Genomic DNA, 15038 nt, shown 5'->3' with positions numbered 1-15038 from the left:
AACTATGGCTTTAGGGGTTTTCTTGGCAACTTATACAAAAAAAGGAACCCTGGGTCACTGACTACTTGCTGTCGATGGGAAGTACATCCACTGGTGCATGGAAACAACCTTTCCTGGAATGACCCGCAGCAGCGAGCACCATGGGTCCTTGAGTAAGCAGGTGTACATGTCGTCACCCTATGCATAATACAGAGCCACACTTAACCCCCCACATTTCAGAAGTCTGAGGATGACATGGAGTCAGCCTAGGCTCACACAGGACCCCCTGAGGGTACTGCAGGGTGATGTGGCATCAAGCCTTTCCTGACAAGCTTGCTTTGCAGGTGATCTGCACTGAGCCCAGAATCCTTCATCCGTCCTGCTCTGCCTGGTGCCCACGCAGGGACACAAGGCTCAACAGGGACCCAACTCCCAGGTCCAAGGCCATCACCAACCTGAAAGAGCTGTCTAGACTCTTTACAGAGATGGCTGTTGGATATAACAACTCACCTGCGCCAGAGCTTTTTCCTCACCTTGGGGATTTCAAGAAAGGAATGCAGAAATTCAGGTCTGGTGGGACGAACACCTGTGGATGCCTGACTCCATGGAAACATTCTAATGCTGGACTCCACCGCCCCACCCAGTCCATGCGGCCTCTACGCTGCAGCCTGGCGCTAAAGCCCCTTCCCACCCCCATCCCTACGGCTCTTTATTCCACGCACAAGTCCCCACCTTGCCAAGCCCATTCTCTTTCCCTGGAACACCTCCCCCTCCCTCTCTGAGTACCTACTGTATTCATCAAATCTAATCCAAGGCAAATTACATTACCTACCACCAAGGTAAAAATACGCCAATTAAACTAGGCTGCTCCCTCGATTGTAAAGTGCTTCCCCATTTCAGAGACAGTAAATGAAAAACAAACAAAAGGAAGAGGGGTTGAGAGGAGTCACAGGATCTGTGGATTTTTTCTCCCCTGAAGCTTCCTCCCACCACACGAACCTGCCCACACTTGTCACACCTGGTCTGAGAGCTCCCTGAGGACAGGGCACTGGCACCTGCTCTCACCACAGCGCCCAAGGACTTGCACAACACGAGTTTCTTGTTGGTGATGATGACAAAAGGAATTCCTCATTATACTCAGATCATGAGGGGAAAAAAACAAGCAGACAAAGCAAACTGTGAACGACTTCTAATGAATTTTTGAAAGATTAAACTGGACGCCGTTCATCATTTTCCATCAGAGTTGGAACAAAATCAATACTCCAAGCAAACGTGTCAGTAGCCGAAAGATGGCCCCTTTCTTTTACAAACACGCCTATGTTACACTGAATTTATCTCAAGGCACCCCTATTTGTGCTGCTATAAAATGTCACTTGTTGATATCAGCAGCAAGCCAGAGGGTCAGGCAACACTTAGGTGCCATCAAAGAGTCAGAGGAAATCTGGGAGCCTCTTCAGTGCAATTCTACTGGAAAGAAATATATTATGTCAGTGAAATCCTACACCTATTCTTCCACCTCCACGTGAAGTTCACACTTCAAACAACACAGAGAGACTGCCAGAGCTTCACTGAGCATGGCTGGCCGGGTGGGTGGGGTTTGAGGGAATTTTACGGATAAAGGAAACATTAATATCCACCTTCCCCTCTAACTTAGGAGAAGCACCAGTCTCCAGAATCAGGCTCCCCCTCGGAACCATGTGTGGTCTTATAATGGGCTGCAGCACTGGGACAGGCTCGGGGCCCTAACTGAGCAGGAAACGATGGTTCTCCCATCAGCTCCAGCTCCGAGTGCCCAAGAACACTGCCCAGCTGAGTCGTGGAGAAGTGACTAAGGAACTAACACTGTTCTATCCAGGCAGCACTTTCCCTTTGACACTAAAGCCAGTGCAGACGCGTAGCAGCACGGCCCTCTGCTCCTAGACGAGCGTGCGGGTCTGCAGCACTGATTTCATGGCACTTCCTCTGTCCACAAGAGGCTCTGTCCCCTCGAGAACTGAGTTTGGTGGAAAACTAAACCTAAACGTCCAGTAAGTTGGGAATGTACCAATGGGGCAACTGTCACTGCCTCATGGGACAGGGGAGGCAGGAGAGGCCCCCAGAGCTGGTGTGATGAAAGTTCCTGCACGGTGCAATAACAGGTCTCTTCCCCTCAGACAACAATCCCAGTAGCCCATTCCTCATCTCCTCTGACTCTCTAAGTAAACAGTTTTACTGTTAGAAGGAAATGAGAAGGATTGTTTTACATTAACCCACTCCAAGCATGTCTAGAGTCCACTTCACTATTTAACCCACTTCAACAGTATGGGAATTCCTACGTCAGATCTGCAAGCCTGGGCTCTGCATATGGAACTAGCATGAACTTTACAAGCTGCCCATCCAGTACCCACTTCCATCTGTTTGCTGATAACAGGCCGATTCTTCTTTGATATCCATCCTCCCCCTGCAGCCCCTGCCATGGTGGTTGGCTCAGGTAGCCCAGGCCTGAGCTAACCAGTGCCTGACGTTCTCCTGGCCATAGGGTCTGGGCTGGTCCTCAGGCTGGCACTCAGCCTCCCCACTGCTGCCCCTGGGTTCTGAGGGGGCCCACAGAGGATGATGTCCCAGGACTGCTATTGTGTGGTGGCCACAGGGAGCACACTGTGGATAAGGCCGTGCATGGGAGGCCAACTGGAGCAAGAGCCCAGGCTGGACCGAAGCCAATAAATAGGCAAAGCATAAGCCTGTCCCACTTCTGAACTTTCCAGGCTCACAAACCCACTCACTCAGTCACCGATTCATCCAGCAGGGCCTCCATTCCTGCGGGAAGATGTGACAGACGGATAAGCCGCTCTGACCACATTCCCACCACAGGTCCCAGAGGAGGTGCCATTTAGGCAGGACAGTGGCACAGCCTCTCTCAGGGCCCAATCCATCACCTTCATCATCGAAACTGGGCTGAAATCTACCTCCCACCAACATGACTGTGAGTTGAGTACAGGGAGGACAGACACGGTCTCTTACTGTCTGTAACACTCCTTCCCCGCGTGCATCCAGTTACAAATGCACCATGTGGTTAGAAGTCATGCTCCTGCTTCTGACGCTGCAGAGGGAAGGGGTCGATGCTGACACCAGGGAAACCGACATACAGATGCGCAAATGCTGAGGGTGACAAGGTACTTTAAACAGCTGCTTCTTCCACAAAAACCTTGATCTAGTCTTGGCGTAACAGAGAAAACATGAAGCTTAACTCAGAGAAAAACGATGCTTTTCCCCACAATGCAAGCTCATGAATAACCAAGGACATGCTCACCGCTTCCTGGTACAATTCACTTTACTTACACCCTGAAAAATACTTGAATTAATGAATAGTACTAAAACAAAAAAGTCATGCAACAAAATTTAGAAGGCTGTGTCAAATTTCAGTAGATCCAAAGATTCTGAACCAAGATTGCTAATTAATAAGCTAAGATAGTGGACAGTTTTTATATAGATCAGGGAGCATCACTAACTGGGGTGAAGCTGGAAATTCCACTGTGAAATTTAAAACGTGGACATACTGAAAAAATTATCAGAAGTAAACGTGAAACACCAAATGTAATTTTTAAGTAATGGTAATACAGAGCTTAAACCAGCCATTACGTGTATTATATATTTTAAAGACATGTATGTATATGCAGAGACTTATTAGAGATTAATTTAGGATGGGGAAGAAAAAAGAAAGTCAGAAATGAATTTTAAATGACTTTGGCATTACACAAAAAAAGTATTTCCATATCCACAGCGGCTTTCTGTGTAAGAACGCTTACATAAAGATGCATATCCCAACTATAAACAATTTGGGTATCTACGGGAAAAGACAGCGTCTCTCTCCGGGAAATACATGAATTCTTTCAACCTAACTGGACTATGAGGCCCATGGGCCTTCCTGATGTCCATCACGTCATTTTCTCTGCTCTCCACCACTTGGCCCTGCACATTTCCTGGCACCCTCCCTCTATGCTCAAAGCCTGGGGCTATCAACACCCCAAAACTTTGTTATCTTTCTGTTCTGCTGCCATCAACTATTAGCCACAGAACTTCCACTTCTGCGCAAATAAGTAGAAAACTGGAAAATTACAAAACCTTTTAGCTTTTTAAAATTTTGCCTTTTCAGATAATATAGATGATCTGAAAAGATAACAGATCTTAAGCACTGACCGTACTTCCAAGGTTTGTTAATATACTGCCTACATCTGTGTATTAAAGTGAGTGTTCACTTTGGCAGCACAAATACTAAAATTGGAACGATACAGAGAAGATTAGCATGGCCCCTCAAGGATGACACTCAAATTCGTGAAGCATTCCATATTTTTAAAGACAAATACCATATAATATCACTTATATGTGGAATCTAAATATGGCACAAATGAACCTATGTACAAAACAGAAACAGACTCACAGACATAGAGAACAGACTTGTGGTTGCTAAGGGTGGTGGGGGGGGAGAGGGATGGACTGGGAGTTTGAGGTTGGCAGATGCAAACTATTACATTTAGAATGAATAAACAACAAGGTCCTACTGCATAGCACAGGAAACTATCTTCAGTATCCTGTGATAAGCCGTAATGGAAAAGAATATAAAAAAAGAATGTGTATAACTGAGTCACTTTGCTGTACAGCAAGAGACTGGCACAGCATTGTAAATCAACTATACATCAATAAAATAAATAAAATTTAAAAAAATAAAGTGTGTTGTCTATGTCATTTAATCAATAAATATCCATAGGGCATAAACTGTTGGCTACATTTAGTTGTGATAACGTTTTAAGTGAAAAACTTTAAATTCAGTGAATTTAGATATCCCTCAAAATTTAAGCCTTCTGACACCTGTTAATTGAGAATGCTACACCTGAATATTACAAAATCAAGAAAAGTGTTTAAATCGTGGAGCTCTAAATATTTCCACACATGCACTGTGATATACCAATACATAAACGTTTGAACTTTAGCATTTTCACAAATTTTTGAGTCCAAATTCCTTAATTTTCACAACTACAGGTGAATATACATATACATAAGTGTAAAGTTAAAGCACTGGCTCTTTAAAGCCACTGAGTCTGACTCCAGGCAGCGCAAAATGAGGTTTACTTACCTACAGACAAACCTAATTAATGTACCAGTGGTGACACTGCGCTCATGAGTCCCACAATCTCACATTTAAGCAAAGATGCTGAACATGAGGATTCTTTATCGTGATTCTGCTTTGGGGGAAGACTGTACATAACAGCCTTTGGTTTCTGACTCTCTATGTCAAAGACAGCTCTATGAAGCAGCTGTGCTGCTTCTGGTGCCAAAGAATGGATCAGCTCATTAAACTAAAGAAAAACAGGTTAAAAACATCACCCTGCAAACCCTGAGCAAAACCATCCCAGGTCTAATTCCATCTGTGCCACTCTGGCTGCATTCCTGATCACAATGCTGGAGTCACTACCCGTAAGATGAGAAGTCAGAGCAAGGTGATCTCTGCATCCTGCCAGTTCTGGAGTTAATCACTGATTCTGTGATTAACTTCTCAGTGAATTAGCTAATGTCACAGTTACGTTTTGAGTAATTTGGCTATATGTATATTAACAGGGAAATCCTGGACACACAACACCACAGGCCACTTCCCTCACACAGCCTTTACTATTATCTTTTTTTCTTTTAAATAAGCTTTATTTTTAGAGAGTTTTAGGTTCACAGGAAAATCGAGAGGAAGGTAAAGAGATTCCCCATGTATCCCCTGCCCCCATACATGCACAACCTGCCCCACCATCAACATCCTCCACTATCAAGATACCCCGCCAGATGGGACATTTGTTAGAACTGGTGAACTTACAGGGACACATCATCATCACTCAGAGTCCACAGTTGACATTAGGGTTCACTCTTGGTCTTGGACATTCTGTGCATATAGGGTTCTTCCATGTCTCTTCATGGCTTGATAGCTCTTTTTTTAGCTGAATAATATTCTACTGTCTGGATGGACCACAGTTTATTCACCTACTGAAGGACAAAATTTCTAAGTTTTGACAATTATGAATAAAGCTGCTGTGAGCATCCGTGTGCAGGTTTTTTTTGTGGACCTAAGTTTTCAACTCCTTTGGGTAAACACCAAGGAACGTGATTGCTGGATCATATGGTAAGAGTATGTTTAGTTTTGTAAGAAACCACCAAACTGTCTTCCAAACTGGCTGTACCATTTTGCATTCCTACCAGCAGTGACTGAGAGTTCTGGTTGCTCCACACCCTTACCAGCATTTGGTGTTGTCAGTGTTCCAGATTTTGGCCATGCTAATAGGTGTGTAGTGATATCTCCTTGATTCAATTTGCATTTTCCTGAGGACACACGATGTGGAACATCTTTTCATAAGCATATTTGCCGTCTGTATCTTCTTTGGTGAGATGTCTTTTCAGATCTCTTGTCCATTTTTTATTTGGATTGTTTGTTTTCTTATTGAGTTTAAAGAGTTCATTGTGTATTTTGGATAACAGTCCTTTGTCAGATGTCTTTTGCAAATATTCTCTCCCATCTGTAGTTTGCCTTCTCCGTCCCTTGATGCTATGTTTTTAATTACACAGAATATGGACTTCCCAGTTCACCTCAATTTTCACCACTTCCTACTGTTGTTGACCTCCCTCCCTCCCCAGGCCTCTTGTGACCCTGCTTCTCTAGTTTTCTTGATTTTCAACATGTAACAACGTTCTACTGAAAGGAACAAAAGGCAGAAGGGCTTGCAGCCTCGGGGCAGGAGGCACACATCACACTGGCAAACCCCTCAAATCACACGCCAAGCAAAGTACCTCCCAAAGCCTGAGCAAGGAGCAGGAGCCCATGTCCCAGGCTGGGAGCTCCCTGCTGTACCAGCCAAGCAAGTAACCTGAAACTCAAAACCCCACCAAATGGGGCAAATAACTTTCACTGCCAAAGGCTTTCGATGAAGAAACTAAAGGGCGGGCTTCCCTGGTGGCGCAGTGGTTAAGAATCCGCCTGCCAATGCGGGCGACACAGGTTCGAGCCCTGGTCCGGGAAGATCCCACACGCCACGGAGCAACTAAGCCCATGATCCACAACTACTGAGCCTGCGCTCCAGAGCCTGCGAGCCACAACTCCTGAAGCCCGTGCACCTAGAGCCCGTGCTCTGCAACAAGAGAAGCCACCACAGTGAGAAGCCCGTGTACTGCAACGAAGAGTAGCCCCCGCTCACCGCAACTAGAGAAAGCCCGCGCCCAGCAACAAAGACCCAATGCAGCCATAAATAAATAAATAAAATAAATATGTTTAAAAAAAAAGAAACTAAAGAGCAATGCCTTGAATGAGAAAACAGTTATTGCTTCCAATTGTTTGCATGGTTGCAGTTTTTGTTTGTACCTTATGTAAGGAACCTGAGAGCACACACCACGACTTCTGAGTCTGGACCTAAAAATTCCAGCTCAGGGAAGCCTAACAATTTCAGGAATCTGAGGAGTAGGGCCAACGGGATCCCGCAGGAGCTTGAGGAGAAGCGCTGACCATGTGGTCAGTGTCAGTCAGCTAGGGTGTGGCCTGGGGCTGGCCACGTCTCCTCTCCTCTGCTCTCCTGGGTCTCACCCAGCAGTGCGACATCCCCACCCCCAGCCCCAGGACTTAATTTCCCTGCAGAGACTCCCGAAGGAGGAGCCTTTACTACCCCAGGGAGGCTGGAGCGCAGATCCCCCTGGGACCCATTTGGTGCTATACTGAGCAACCAAGTGTTTCCAGAAGTGGCTGTAGACAAACTTCAGTTTCCAAAAACTGAAATGTGCTGTGTAAAACCAAGAATGGGGAAGGAGACAATTCAAGACAGTCCCTGCTCAGATTTTAAAGAATAGTTGAAAAGTCAAGTATGAGGAGATAGGAAAATCTTTTAATTACCCTCATGGTCATAACTAAAATCACTGTAATAGACATATCTCTAATCAGAAGTATAAATTTTTTAAAATGTATAACATAGGAAATAAACCATAAACAAGTAAGCTTTCAAATCTGACAGTCACACTAATCTCACTGACAAAAGAGGTCTCTGAAGCAGATTATTATCCTCCAATTCTATATGGAGATTAAAATTAAGTCCTAGCAAACAAGGTTTTCTGAAGTGCCAGCATTTATTTTTAAAATAAAGGACACATTGTCACTCTGAATTTCTATTTTAAATGATCACTTTTACTTAGAAACTGTACAACTTGCTAACCTGACATCCAACATTAATAGCAGCTAATTAATTCAAGCACTAGTGAGTTTATTTATTTTAATGGAAACACTGATTAGGAAAAAATCTGCTTTAGGGAACTTCAATGTTTTAAAGCATAGTACTGTCTATTTCCCTCTACTCAGGAGTAAGGAGGGTTGTGTACAGATGTGTTCAAAGCAATCTGGATGGTGTACACATAGAGCTTAAGACAGAGTCGCACTTCCAAAGTCAGAAAGTCAAGGATGAATCCAGGATATTATGAATAAGGTCACTCTGCACTAATGTATATTGAAAATATTTCATATATCTGTAATTTGGACGGAATATCCTCATGAAAGACAACCAAGTCTAAAATACAGAAAAGCATTCTTAATGAGCCACGGTCCTTAAAACCAGAGTAATATTTCAGTGACAAATCATTTTATATCAAATTTAAAACACCCATTTGAACGAGTTTTGTAATATTTTCATATTACATTTCAGAATTTCTAAAGCTCCTAAATCCTCAAATTGAAATAGAGTCTGACTTCGACAATCTCCACATCACAAACAGATGTGTATCAAAAGCTATTGAGAACGCACTTTTTGATGGAAATCTTTACAAAAGGAGACAAAATACCTTGGGGAGTACAAAGGCTGATTCAACCTACAACAGAATGAAGACAAGCGCATTCTGGTGAACTATGGTTGAGCTACTAATCACTGAACAAACAGGAAGAGGAATACACTGTTTCTCAGAATGCCCGTGCTCAGGGAGAAGTCTTTCCAAATAAAATAAGATGAGCTGACAGAAGGAGATTGACCATTGTGAAGGGGACCGTGTCTGCTTATGAGCCTTCAGAAGCATCTTCACCTGTAAATGAGAATGGACACCTATCCTGCCTACCTACGAGCGGTAAATAACAGCAGGATAGACAGTGAAAATGCTTTGTAAGTAAAAAAAGATGGAACGTTTAGCACCTACTACAAGCTGAGCTGTTTACATATTTAATCCTCACAACTACCTGATGTCAGGCATTCAGATGAGGGATCCAGGCTCAAGGTTGACATGACTTGTCTGGATGAACCCACATCCTGACCCGTCAGGGCTGGGTCCAGGAATGTGCATTCCCAAGAAGCTGCGGGTGAGCTGCTGCCAGGGCACGGCTGCACTCACGTCACCTGCTGTGGCCAGGGGGAGAACACCCCTGCTCCACAGCCTCGTTTCTGAGGCCTGGGCTCTGATTCTCCTCACCTGCCACCACCAACTGTCTTCAATGAACCTACAAACAGAAGGAAAGGAGAAGGACAGAGAGCGGACTGCAGAGCGTACAGAAGTCTGCAAGAGAAAGACTTCACCTGAACTAGAATCAAGTGGGGTTTGAGTCATCGAGTACAGAGAAAACACAGGAGAACACGCTGTGCACCAGTCTTCTTTAAGGAAAGCAGGTGAACCAGCAGCCCCGAGCCATCGCATCAACCCTAAGCAGTCTCGTTTCTACTTGGAAAGCAGGTTGCAGGGATGGAGGCACCGTGCAACTGTTTTTATGCTACATACATAATCCCAGTGTTTATACTTACACCGCCGTGAAGTGACGGTGTTTTCTTCCTTCAACTGTGCCTCCGCGCAATGCCCAGGACCAACACGTGACAGCTGGAGTCTAATATCCGTACTCGTCCATCATAGTCCCACCCTACCCACTAAAAAATTAAAAAGCCATGGGGTTTAATTCAAAATCAATTTTAATAAAATTAGGTTTACAACACTTTTGAGATGAAAATATATGTAGTTATGGCATAAAGACAGAGAGTAGAAATCCTGGTTTCCAGGGGTCAGAGGGAAGGAGGAATGGGGAGTTAGTGTTTAATGGACAGAGTTTCAGTTTTACAAGATGAAATGAGTTAAGGGGATGGATGGTAGTGTTAGTTGCACAACAATGTGAATGTTTTTAATACCAGTGAACTCGACACTTAAAAATCGTTAAGACAGTAAATTTTAGGTTATATATGTTTCACCACAATAAAAAGGGGGGGAATCCGTTGTTCACATTAATTTTCTTTCACACACAATCCACTGTGGATTATATTGGGGGTTCAGGTGACACTCGGCTTTTTGCTGGGGATACACACTGTGCATTTACTGCACACCATCTGAGCTGGGAGGTGGATACTGGTGACGCGTCACAGGGGCCCCTGCGGGGTGCAGGATAGCTCTCTGCCAGTCCCCGTTCCACGTACCCAGCTTACACCCAGCCTCAGCCCCGTAGAGTCCCCTCCTGTCCACGAGCACATGCATCGACCCCACTCCCAGCTCACAGACCCAGAGAGGTAAGGTGATGTGGACACCTCAGGAGCTTGGTAAGCCCCACTGTACTGACACTGTCCCACTCAGGGCAGCTGGGAAACGACTTCACTGCTGGTTTGGATCCCCTCACGCACAGGCTGTGCTCAGCTGGCTGCACACCCTCCTGTTCAAATGAACTGGAAGCCTGCTTAAAACCCTGGAAACAGGAGCGAAAACACCGCGACAACTCCCGGGGTGCAAACTTTCATACACGTCATACACACCTTCACAAAGACTGGGAGGGAATGAGATGCATGGCCCTCAAATCTGCCAGTCAGACTGGGTCCTAAGCTCCATGGGAGCCAGACCCACCAATTCAACCCACAAATATGTATTTCTACAGGCCAGGAGCTCTTCTCCACTCATGCCGCTGCCTGTTCACAGGCGGCCCGACTCCCCTCTCTCAACGGCACACCCTGGGTCTGCTGAGCATTCACGGAGCAGATGTCTACACGTAATGCTACTTCATTAAAACTCCTCATTTCTGTTTATTTTTGGTTCCAATTACAGCACCTGAGAAAGTTTTTATCCTAGGAGACGGGGTAGTCATTAGGGGAGAAGATGAAGCCCTACTAGTACCTAGTATCTCCACAAGTCGAGTCACTGCGAAGAGATGAGCATCCTTGCCGTTCGTGTGGCTCCTGTTTGCTTTATTTTTGTTTTCTCTCCTTAAAAGACACAAAAGCTGTTTCTCAACACCAAAGGCCTATTTTATTGTATTTTACACTCATGCTTAGGTATAAAGTAGCCGACTACCTACTCCAGAAGGGAGATTCCAGGAAAAGAGACAGGAGGAAGACAAACACTGATGAAAAGGGGACATGTGGACAGTGGCAGGAGCACCAGAGGCCACAACTAGATGCTTCAGTTATTTCTTCATTAACTAGTCGTCAAGCCTCAGGCATGGCACTTTACCTCTTAAGTTATATCTTTCAGGGGTTTTGTGGCTATTATTTTAAGTGGATAAGTTCTCCTTGCTGGGGAGAGAAAAATCAGCTACAATTTTTTGCTAACCAAAAACTTAATTACCAGTGCAAGGCCAGCAGGTTGGGCTGCACTAACCAGTTAGTCTTCCACAACAAGAGTTACACTTTAGAACTGCCACACTCTGCAAACACTGCCACTTGACAGGTTCTCACTTTGAAGAGCCCCGGTGGCCAAGGCTGGCGTATCTGCCAGGCCAAGCAATGCCTGACTTGCTAATGTGGATGGCATTTTATGTCATGGTGAAACTGCTCCTGCAATTCGAAAGGAAGTGTCACAGAGGCTAAAAGGTGTTAGGTATCAAGTGTAGCGTGAAGAGGACTGGTTACATTCCTCGGTTATTTGCTACTTGATTCAAAATAGCTTTCTGGGGGACCTTCAAGATGGCGGAGGAGTAAGACGTGGAGATCACCTCCCTCCCCACAAATACATCAAAAATACATCTACATGTGGAACAACTCCTACAGAACACCTACTGAACGCTGGCAGAAGAGCTCAGATTTCCCAAAAGGCAAAAAAATCCCCACGTACCTGGACAGGGCAAAAGAAAAAACAAAAACAGAGACAAAAGAATAGGGACAGGACCTGCACCTCTGGGAGGGAGCTGTGAAGGAGGAAAAGTTTCCACACACTAGGAAGCCCATTCACTGGCAGAGACCGGGTGGGAGGAAGCTTCGGAGCCATGAAGGAGAGCGCAGCAACAGGGGTGCAGAGGGCAAAGTGGAGAGATTCCCGCACAGAGGATCAGTGCCGACCAGCACTCACCAGCCCGAGAGGCTTGTCTGCTCAGCCGCCAGGGCAGGCGGGGGCTGGGAGCTGAGGCTCCAGCTTCGGAGGTCAGACCCCAGGGAGAGGACTGGGGTTGGCTGCGTGAACGCAGCCTGAAGGGGGCTAGTGTGCCACAGCTAGCAGGGAAGGAGTCCGGGAAAAAGTCTGGACCTGCCTAAGAGGCAAGAGACCATTGTTTTGGGGTGCACGAGGAGAGGGGATTCCTTCCCCGCGTGCCCACAGAAAGCAGAGCACCACCTAAACGAGCTCCAGAGACGGGCGCTAGCGATGGGTATCAGCTCGGACACCAGAGACGGGAATGAAACGCTAACGCTGCTGCTGCAGCCACCAAGAATCCTATGTGCAAACACAGGTCACTATCCACACTCCCCCTGGGGAGCCTGTGCAGCCTGCCACTGGCAGGGTCCCGTGATCCAGGGACAAATTCCCCAGGAGAACACACGGCATGCCTCAGGCTGTTGCAACGCCATGTTGGCCTCTGCCGCCGCAGGCTCCCCCCACATTCCAATTATAACTAACATACCTTTCCCTCCTCCTGGCCTGAATGAGCCAGAGCCCCCAATCAGCCGCTGCTTTAACCCCTCCTGTCTGGGCAGGAACAGATGCCTGAGGTCGACCTACACACAGAGGTGGGGACAAATCCAAAGCTGAACCCCAACAGCTGGGCGAACAAAGAAGGGAAAGGGAAATTGCTCTATGCAGCCTCAGGAGCAGCAGATTAAACTCCCAAATCAACTTGATAAACCCTGCATCTGTGAAATACCGGAACAGACAACAAATCATCCCAAAATTGAGGCGGTGGACTTTGGGAGCAACTGTAGATTTGGGGTTTGCTGTCTGCAACTGATTTGTTTCTGATTTTTATGTTTACCTTAGATTAGTTTTTAGCGCTTGTTATCATTTGTGGATTTGTTTATTGGTTTGTTCTCTTTTTTTATTATTATTTTTTAACTTTTAAATTTTAATAATTAAAAAAAAAATTTTTTTTATTATTCTTTTTCTTTCTTTTTTTTCTCCCTTTTCTTCTGAGCCTGGGGCTGACAGGGTCTTGGTACACTGGCCTGGTGTCAGGGCTGAGCCTCTGAGGTGGGAGAGCCAAGTTCAGAACACTGGATGACCAGAGACCTCCCGGCCCCACATAATATCAATTGGCGAGAGCTCTCCCAGAGATCTCCGTCTCAACGCTAAGACCCAGCTCCACCCAACGGCCAGCAAGCTCCAATGCTGGACGTCCCATGCCAAACAACTAGCAAGACAGGAACACAACCCCAGCCATTAGCAGAAAGGCTGCCTAAAATCATAATAAATTCACAGACACCCCAAAACACACCACCGGACGTGGCCCTGCCCACCAGAAAGACAAGATTCAGCCCCACCCACGAGAACACAGGCACCAGTCGCCTCCACCAGGAAGCCTACACAAGCCACTGAACCAACCTCACCCACTGGGGGCAGACACCAAAAACAACGGAACTATGAACATGCAGCCTACAAAAAGGAGACCCCATACACAGTAAGTTAAACAAAATGAGAAGACAGAGAAATATGAAGCAGATGAAGGAGCAAGGTAAAAACCCACCAGACCAAACAAATGAAGAGGAAATAGGCAGTCTACCTGAAAACGAAATCAGAGTAATGATCATAAAGATGATCTAAAATCTTGGAAATAAAATGGAGAAAATACAAGAAATGTTTAACAAAGACTTAGAAGAACTAAAGAGCAAACAAACAATGATGAACACCATAAATGAAATTAAAAATTCTCTAGAAGGAATCAATAGCAGAATAACTGAGGCAGAAGAACGGATAAGTGACCTGGAAGATAAAACAGTGGAAATAACTACCGCAGAGCAGAATAAAGAAAAAAGAATGAAAAGAATTGAGGACAAGCTCAGAGACGTCTGCGACAACATTAAACGCACCAACATTCAAATTATAGGGGTCCCAGAAGAAGAAGAGAAAGGGACTGAGAAAACATTTGAAGAGATTATAGCTGAAAACTTCCCTAACATGGGAAAGGAAATAGTGATGATAGGGAAAAACCTACAACCAAGATTACTCTACCCAGCAAAGATCTCATTCAGATTCGACAGAGAAATTAAAACCTTTACAGACAAGCAAAAGTTAAGAGAATTCAGCACCGCCAAACCAGCTTTACAACAAATGCTAAAGGAACTTCTCTAGGCAGGAAACACAAGAGAAGGAAAAGACCTACAAAAACAAACCCAAAACAATTTAAAAAAAGTTAATAGGAACATACATATCGATAATTACCTTAAATGTAAATGGATTAAATGCTCCAACCAAAAGACATAGACTGGCTGAATGGATACAAAAACAAGACCCATATATATGCTGTCTACAAGAGATGCACTTCAGACCTAGGGACACATACAGACTGAAGGGGAGGGGATGGAAAAGATATTCCATGCAAATGGAAATCAAATGAAAGCTGGAGTAGCAATTCTCATATCAGACAAAATAGACTTTAAAATAAAGACTATTACAAGAGACAAAGAAGGACACTACATAACAATCAAGGGATCAATCCAAGAAGAAGATATAACAATTGTAAATATTATGCACCCAACGTAGGAGCACCTCAATACATAAGACAAATGCTAACAGTCATAAAAGGGGACACTGACAGTAACACAATCATAGTAGGGGACTTTAACACCCCACTTTCACCAATGGACAGATCACCCAAAATGAAAATAAATAAGGAAACACAAGCTTTAAATGACATATTAAAC

At 45.0% G+C, this 15038-nt stretch overlaps 1 protein-coding gene and 1 non-coding gene across 6 annotated transcripts in view; one reads left to right on the top strand and one right to left on the bottom strand.

The window, feature by feature from the left end:
- The window catches only part of DIP2C (disco interacting protein 2 homolog C), a 364898-nt gene that overhangs the window by 203934 nt on the left and 145926 nt on the right, over positions 1-15038 (bottom strand). The window lies entirely within an intron of this gene.
- On the top strand, positions 4207-4310 carry LOC118891380. The gene has a single exon (XR_005018964.1). It is a non-coding gene; the product is annotated as a U6 spliceosomal RNA (small nuclear RNA).

The sequence above is a fragment of the Balaenoptera musculus genome, chromosome 2 (assembly GCF_009873245.2).
Source record: "Balaenoptera musculus isolate JJ_BM4_2016_0621 chromosome 2, mBalMus1.pri.v3, whole genome shotgun sequence".
In the NCBI taxonomy this organism is placed as follows: domain Eukaryota; kingdom Metazoa; phylum Chordata; class Mammalia; order Artiodactyla; family Balaenopteridae; genus Balaenoptera; species Balaenoptera musculus.
Note: the sequence above shows the minus strand (reverse complement) of the source record. Positions and strands in the feature narration are given on the sequence as shown.